An 8163-nucleotide genomic window follows, 5' to 3' on the forward strand; every position below is an offset into this window, starting at 1 on the left:
CCTGGTGGTCCAGTGGTTAATACTCCAGGCTTCCACTGCAGGGGGTGTGGGTTCGATCCGTGGTTAGGGAACTAAGATCCCACATGCTGTGTGGCACGGCAGGGCCCATTTCTCTTAGTCATTTTTCAAGGAAATTGTAAAAATAGAAAATCTTGTTCTACTAGGAAACTATTTAAGGATGAAAGTACATGAAAATCACATATAGAATTGGGTAAGGAAGGCAACAGCAAAACATGAAATTCCATCCCAGTTCTGGGAAGAATCAGAGGAAAGTGATGTGTCTAGTTCTTTCCTTTCTCGGATTTTGTATTTATGGCACATAAATAAAGAAGGGATTGGACGAGGAGAGATGGGAACAGGAAAAAAATGTAGGCTTCCAAACGATACTGAAATGAGGTTAATGAAATCATGATGCAACCTCAGAAGTGTTTGTCTCAGAACATCCTAGGCCTATCCCAGCACTGTGACTTCAGAACAGACAAGGGAAGCTCAACATTTCTTGAGCAGCTCCCTGCCGTGGTTTTTCTTCATCCAGAAGTCCTCTGTCCCCGCAAAAGTCAGTCTTGACACATGCTTTAAATGAGCCTTGATTGAAATATACTGTATTTAACTGGCCCCCCCCACATTAAAACATGAAATCCCTTAAATAAGAGAAAATAAAATTCCAAGGGAGTCTGATTTAGAAATAGAGCCTCCCGGGACTTCCCTGGTGATCCAATGGTTAAGACTCTGTGCTCCCAATGCAGGGGACCCAGGTTTGATCCCTGGTCAGGGAACTAGATCCCGCACACTGCAACTAAAGATCCCGCATGCCACAACTAAAAATCCCGCGTGCCGCAATGAAGATCCTACGTGCTGCAACTAAGACCCAGTGCAGGGACTTCCATGGTGGCACAGTAGTTAAGAATCCGCCTGCCAATGCAGGGGACACAGGTTCGAGCCCTGGTCCGGGAAGATCCCACATGCCGCGGAGCAACTAAGCCCGTGCACCACAACTAATGAGCCCCTGTGCCACAACTACTGAAGCCCACACACCTGGAGCCCACGCTCCGCAACAAGAGAAGCCACTGCATTGAGAAGCCCCATGCACCATAACGAAGAGTAGCCCCTGCTCGCCGCAACTAGAGAAAGCCTGCGTGCAGCAACAAAGACCCAACGCAGCCAAAAAAAACCAAAAACCAAAAAACAAAACCTGGTGCAGCTAAATAAATAAATAAATAAATAAATATTTAAAAAAAAGAAAGAAATAGTGCCTCCCATGTCCCCCACCCCCAATTTCTTTTCTTTCTTGCTAAGAGAAATTTCTTAAGAAAAAAAATCTCAAGAGGCAATATTGCTTGAAATGAGCCATTTGTTGTCTTTTTTTAAATTGGTTTACAACATTATATAGGTTTAATGTGTACAATATTATATTTCAACTTCTGTATACACTACAGCATGCTCACCATCAAAGGTTTAGTTTCTATCTGTCACCATACAGTTGACCCCCTTTAACCATTCTGCTCTCCCCCCATCTCCCTTCCCCTCTGGTAACCACTACTCTGTTCTCTGTATCTTCGTGTTCATTTTTGCATGGTTTGGTTTGTTCATTTAGCTTGTTAAAACACTTTTTTTATTAAAAAATATTTTAAATTCACAGTGAAATTGTACAGTATTTGTCTTAACTAGAATTCTACTGGAGACAGAGAAGGCCTAGCATGTCATTTTCTTGTCTGTGTTGCTACTGGAACTCATCTGGGGCAGGAGCTGTGAGCTACTTATTACAGGCAGCCATGAAAGGGCTTTCCTTGGACCTGGGAGTGTTAACAGTACACTCACGGAGGTCAGATAGATGCACAAGGCACCCTAGAGAAAGAAGACTCCCCAAGTAACTTCAAGCTCATGGAAATATTCTCCTTGGATGAGATGAGGGAAGAGCAGGAAGTTGTGTATTCTTTATACGTTGGCAGGTGCCTGGGAGTGCACGAAGCCACAGGGTAAACTTGTGTACCTTCCCAAAGTTTACTATTTAGGGTTTAGGAAATGTATTTGCTTTTTGTTAAAATAAATATATACATATAATACAGAGCAGAAGGCAAAATCACATAGAGTTTTAAGGTGAAACACAGTTTCAGAGAAATGATGTGTTTGTGGTGGTGCATTTGGGGCTCTGCTGCCCTCAGAGGTCACCTGCTTCTGTGGGTTTATACTCCTCTGCTGTTCAAGGTCAGCAGCTTGTTTAAGGAGCATTAGCAAAATTGATCACATTGGTTTCTCTGGGGGGAAAAAGTGCTGATCAAAAGTGCCCAACCAAGGTACTGTACAGGGACAGAGATTTCCCTGGAGTATGTGTGTGTGTGTGTGTGTGTGTGTGTGTGTGTGTGTGTGTGTGTGTTGGGAGTGGGGAGGGGTGCCTCAGGCTATCCCAGGCTAGAGTCATCAAATATTTAAATCATATATATTTTTTAAAACTGCCTTTGTTCTGACTTCGTGCTCTCCTAGCAGCCTTTCTTTGTAATTGGTTGCCCATGTCATTTTTCTGCAGTGCAGCATCTGGATTTCTTGGCAGTTATATTTCTCACTGTAAATCAGTGGTTCTCAACTGGGGACAATTCTGGCAACATCCCCACAGGGGACATTTGGCACCATCTAGAGACATTTTTAGTCATCACAACTGGGGAAGGAGTGTGATCCTGGCATCTGGAGAGTAGAGGCCAGGGATGCTGCTAAACGTTACACAATGCCCCCGCCACACACAACAGTTATCCAGCCCCCAAAAGTCAACAGTGCGGAGGTTGAGACACCTCAGCTGTAAATGACAAGTCGATATTTCTCTATCAGTCTCTTGTAAGCTAAGCTAGTTTGAATTTGCTGCTGGGAGACTAAACCACTCTCAGGTTTGATATAATAAAGTCTCTTAGCCTGTCAGGCTGAGGACCAGCACCTGGACTGAGACGAATTCACCAGTTAGAGCTCTGGGCAGCCTGCTTATCTCCTGTGACTTAAAAATTCTTTCCACTTTCTCTTGTCATATTTTAAAATACTCTTATTTTTCTTTCACTTTAAAAAATGCAGTAAGTGAAATATGAATACATGTTGTAAAATTTTAGATAACAAGGGACAGGCAACCACTCTCTTTCTTGGACATTTGCATTTACACAAACACATATAGATTTTTAAAAACACAAGATCACACTCTGTACTTTTATCATACTTGCATTCTTCACTAACCATTCTACCCATGACAAGACAAAGAGATCTGCCTGATTCTTTTAAATTGTTGCACATGGTATTCCCTAAGATGGATAGGTTGCAATTGATTTAACCATTTCTTTATTGATTGGCATTTCAGTTGTTTACAGTTTTCTGCTATTATAAGCATCTACGTGAGCATTTTGTCCATATATCCTTGTGCAAGGATGTCCTTGTGGGTTTACATGTGAACTTTGTGTAGATGCTTCCACTTGTCCTCCCAGAGGTTAAGCCAGTTTCTACTACAACCAGCAGTGAATGGGTGTGTCCTTTATCTTGCATCCTCAACAACATAAATTTGCTCAGTCTTTAGAAATTTTGTCAATCTGATGAGTAGAAAATGGAAGCACCAGGTTGCCGTGTCATTGGTTACTAGGGAGGTTTCCACAACTTTTCGTATGCATGGGGCCGTCTGTTTGCATCTTGTTTTTAGAAGCCCTCAGTTCCTGACAAAGACACAGACCTACTAGAGAATGGACTTGAGGATATGGAGAGGGGGAGGGGTAAGATGTGACAGGGTGAAAGAGTGGCATGGACATATATACACTACCAAATGTAAAATAGATAGCTAGTGGGAAGCAGCCGCATAGCACAGGGAGATCAGCTTGGTGCTTTGTGACCACCTAGAGGGGTGGGATAGGGAGTGTGGGAGGGAGGGAGACGCAAGAGGGAAGAGATATGGGAACATATGTATATGTATAACTGATTCACTTTGTTATAAAGCAGAAACTAACACACCATTGTAAAGCAATTATACTCCAATAAAGATGTTAAAAAAAAAAAAAAGAATAGAACTCACTTGTTGGCCCAGATTTCCAGGGATCTAGGCTCTAGGGAGACTAAGAATGTCCTCTAGTTCCCTGGCTCCTAAAATAACCTGGCTCTAGTGAAGCAAAGGCAGGGAAAGGATTTCTCTTTGTGTCTGGATCCCTGGACTCTGCTTTACCTTGATCTGGCTGGAGCAGGATGATGAATGGGGAGAAGTGAGGCGGGTGTCTTTCGGGTCCCGAACCTCTGGACAAGAGGAAGTAACTTCTGGACACCTCCCCGCCAAGGAAGAGCTCACACCTGTGATTGGTGCTTCTTTCGGCATTGTCTTGAGTAATTGCCCTTTGCTTCAGTTTTGCCACTTACTGCATTCGTGTTGTCATCATAGTTAGCCATTTGCATTTTTGACCTTCTTCTTAATCAGAAACCTTTGGAGTTATTCATCCCTGCCTCTCGAGGCCTAGCACCTTGTCTTCTGGTAATTGTAGCTGCTCTATAAATGTTAGTGGAAAGGGTGTTTTTCTTTCTTCATCTAAATAGAAGGATCTTTGACTAGAAGCTCTGAGTCACTCTTCTTTTTTTTTTGTGAAAGCATACAGATCTTGATGAAAAGACAGCATTGGCTGTCTGAAAATAGGTACCCATATGAGCTTTACAAACACCCTTAAGGGAAAAAGAATATTTGAAAGGATAGATGTGTATATATTTATGTGCATGTATTCATGATATGCATGTTTCCATGTACACATGTGTATGTACATGCACATGTATACACGTATGTAGATAGACATATGTATACACACATTTTAATAATTTTTGGTCCTTTTATTTTTCTATTATAGCAATAATACCTATTCCCTATTTAAGATTTCAAATAGTATAGAAGGGTATATGTGAAATTAAAAAGTTTTTGCTCTCCCCTGACCTTACCACCCCACTTCCTAGAAGGGCACATTACCCCATCTTCAAATGTTAATTTTTACAAATTAATGGTATAGTTACAACTATAAACCTAAATGTTGTTATACCTTTATTTTTTGATTTTTCGATATTTTATCAATTGGACAATAGCTCTTGGCATCTTACTATTGTGGCTGAAATTTAGCAATTACATTACCTACTGCCGCTCTTTTCCTCTCCTTTTCCTGTCTCATTCTTCTTTTTTCAGAGTCACTTCTTGATGGTTGCCACCTTTACCACAGCCAGACTCAGGAGGGCAACCCTTTGAAAGCAGACAGAGGAAATTCCTGGCAGGTCAAATCATTAGGTAGAAATTTTAGTGGGTTGCCATTTCCCAAGCCTGGAAAAGCGACAAGAAAACTAGTTTCTGTTTTGATTTGTTTTGCTTTCCCCGGGAAGGTAACTCAAAAATATCTTCTTTAGCAGACTGTCGCCAACAAACCAAATTCCACCATCAGGCGTGCATACTCTCGGTTTCATTAAAACTTTTCCCTTTATTAAAATAACATTTGCTTACCATCTACCCAGCTCCTAGAACGATTCCACTCTGCTTCCTCTAGGTAGGCTTTTTAAAATTTAAAAACATTTTAAGAGAGGGGATTTGGCACTTTAAAATTTTTCTGAAAAAGCAAAAAATAATGCACAAGAATCACATTAGAAAATGAGACAGATACTTAAGTTGAAAAAATAAAAATACCAGGGTTGGAGACATGAAGGTGTAAGGTTTTAGAGCAATTACTTTTGAGTCACAAAACAGGGAGAATCTCAGGATGCCAAGAGCAGAAGTCCAAGAGTGCGATTTGTTGGAGAGTGTTAAGAACCATTTCTCCTTCAGAGACACAGCTGGAGCGATGCGATAGAACCGTATGGAAGGGGAAGGGAGTACACAGGGCACTCTGAGAAAGACTGCCTGGGTTCAAGCCCAGCTCTACTATTATTAGCTGTGTAATTTGGGGCAAGTTATTCAGCCTCTCTGTGCCTCAGTTTCTGTGTGGGTCCTTGTGAATATTAAAGGAAATAATGAGTTTGATACAGTGCTTGGCACATAATGAGCCATTACTATTATAAATGTTATTTTTACTGAGGCGATTAACACCAACAATCTATTTTATGTACAATTCCGAACAAGCTGGAGCAGACCTGAGGAGCAGTTGAATTGGCTGTATAACAGTTTAGTTACAAGGGTATTTCAATTAATTATATGAGCTTTGTTCTAACATTTATTATGTTGTTGCCAGAAGAAACTGAGATTAATAAAAAGGTTACACTGTTTACTGAGTAAAGAGCAACTCTATATTTGGTGAGAAAATGTATTAATTCTGTGACGGGATGCACATACCTGTTTCTCCATGTTAGATGTGCTGAGGTGCTGGACTTATTAGCAAATAAGCCTGTAGCAACTGCTCAGAGTTCAGACAGAGAGTCTAGATGGAATTGATGAGTCTTGGTAAATCATTGGTTGTCATCCCAAAGTTTTCAGGTGGTGGATGATCACAACACACGCCACACATCCTGTTCACTGAATAGGAATTATTTTGTCACATCCTTTCAGAGACACACCTACCTGAGAGAGTAGCTCCTTAGAAGAAGTAGCACCCACGGGTCAGGTGTAATGAATCTGTGCTAAGGAGTCTCTGAGAAGGTGGGCGTGAAGTTGGAGTGAGAGAAAGTGACTGGAACCATGAGGGGAAAGGAAGGGGCTGCATGCCTGGGGCCAGGAGATAGCAGATCTTCCTTCAAACTTCACCCGAGAGAAAGGAGGAAGGTGGAAGGTAAAGCGATTGGGCAGAAGGTAGGGCTTCTTTAGCTTCAGAATCAACCAAAAGGGCTCTGAATTAAAGAAGAAAATATGGCACCGGTTCTCTAATTTTCATTTTTACTCCAGCATTTTGCTGTATTTCCTTTTTCTTCTTCTTCTTCTTTTTTTTTTCCCTTTTTTTTCTGGCCGTGCCATGCGGCATATGGGATCTTAGTTCCCTGACCAGGGATCAAACCCTGCCCCCTGCAGTGGAAACTCAGAGTCTTAACCACTGGACCGCCAGGGAAGTCCCTGCATTTCCTTTTTCTTGATCAACAAATTAATATTGACCCATTGTAGAAAACTATAGAAAAGTTACTGAAAAGTTACATAATTCCATTATGTAGAGACAACCCCTGTTAAGACTTTGATAATTTCTCTTCAGCCTTTGTTCTGATATAGACATTTTTCTTTTCTTTTTTTTTTAAAATGAGTTCTGTTTTTTTGTTTTTTGGTTTTTTTTTTAATTAATTAATTTATTTTTGGCTGTGTTGGGTCTTCGTTTCTGTGCAAGGGCTTTCTCTAGTTGCGGCAAGCGGGGGCCACTCTTCATCGCGGTGCGCGGGCCTCTCACTATTGTGGCCTCTCTTGTTGGGAGCACAGGCTCCAGACGCGCAGGCTCAGTAGTTGTGGCTCACGGGCCTAGTTGCTCTGCGGCATGTGAGATCTTCCCGGACCAGGGCTCGAACCCGTGTCCCCTGCATTGGCAGGCAGATTCTCAACCACTGCGCCACCAGGGAAGCCCAACATTTTTCTTTATTTGTTTGTAACCATGCTCTATATTGATTATTCTACATATATCTTTTCTTTTCTTTTTTAAATTGCATTTTATTAGTTTTAAAATTGAGATATAATTGACATATAACAGTATGTAGTTTCAGGTGTACAATAGGATGATTTGACATTTGTATGTATTGCGAAATGATGAACACAATAAGTCTAGTTAACATCCATCACCATACATAGTTACAATTTTTTTTTTCTTGTGATGAGAACTTTTAAGATCTACTCCCTTAGCAGCTTTCAAATATGCAACACAGTATTATTAACTATAGTCACCACGCTGCACATTACATCCCCGTGACATTTCTTTTATAACTGGAAGTTTGTACTTTTTGACCCCTTCATTCATTTTGCTCCTCACCCTCACCTCTGGCAACCACCAATCTGTTCTCTGTATCTATGAGTTCAGTTTTTTTTTTTTTTTTAATTTCACATGTAAGTAAGATCATATGGTATTTGTCTTTCTCTGTCTGACTTATTTCACTTAGCACAATACCCTCAAGTTTTATCCGTGTTGTCACAAATGGCAAGATTTCCTTCTTTTTATGGCTGAATAATATTCCATTGTAAACATATGGCACATTTTCTTTATCTGTTCATCCAATGATGAACACTTTGGTGGC

This window comes from Eubalaena glacialis, chromosome 17, assembly GCF_028564815.1.
Source record: "Eubalaena glacialis isolate mEubGla1 chromosome 17, mEubGla1.1.hap2.+ XY, whole genome shotgun sequence".
Lineage (NCBI taxonomy): Eukaryota > Metazoa > Chordata > Mammalia > Artiodactyla > Balaenidae > Eubalaena > Eubalaena glacialis.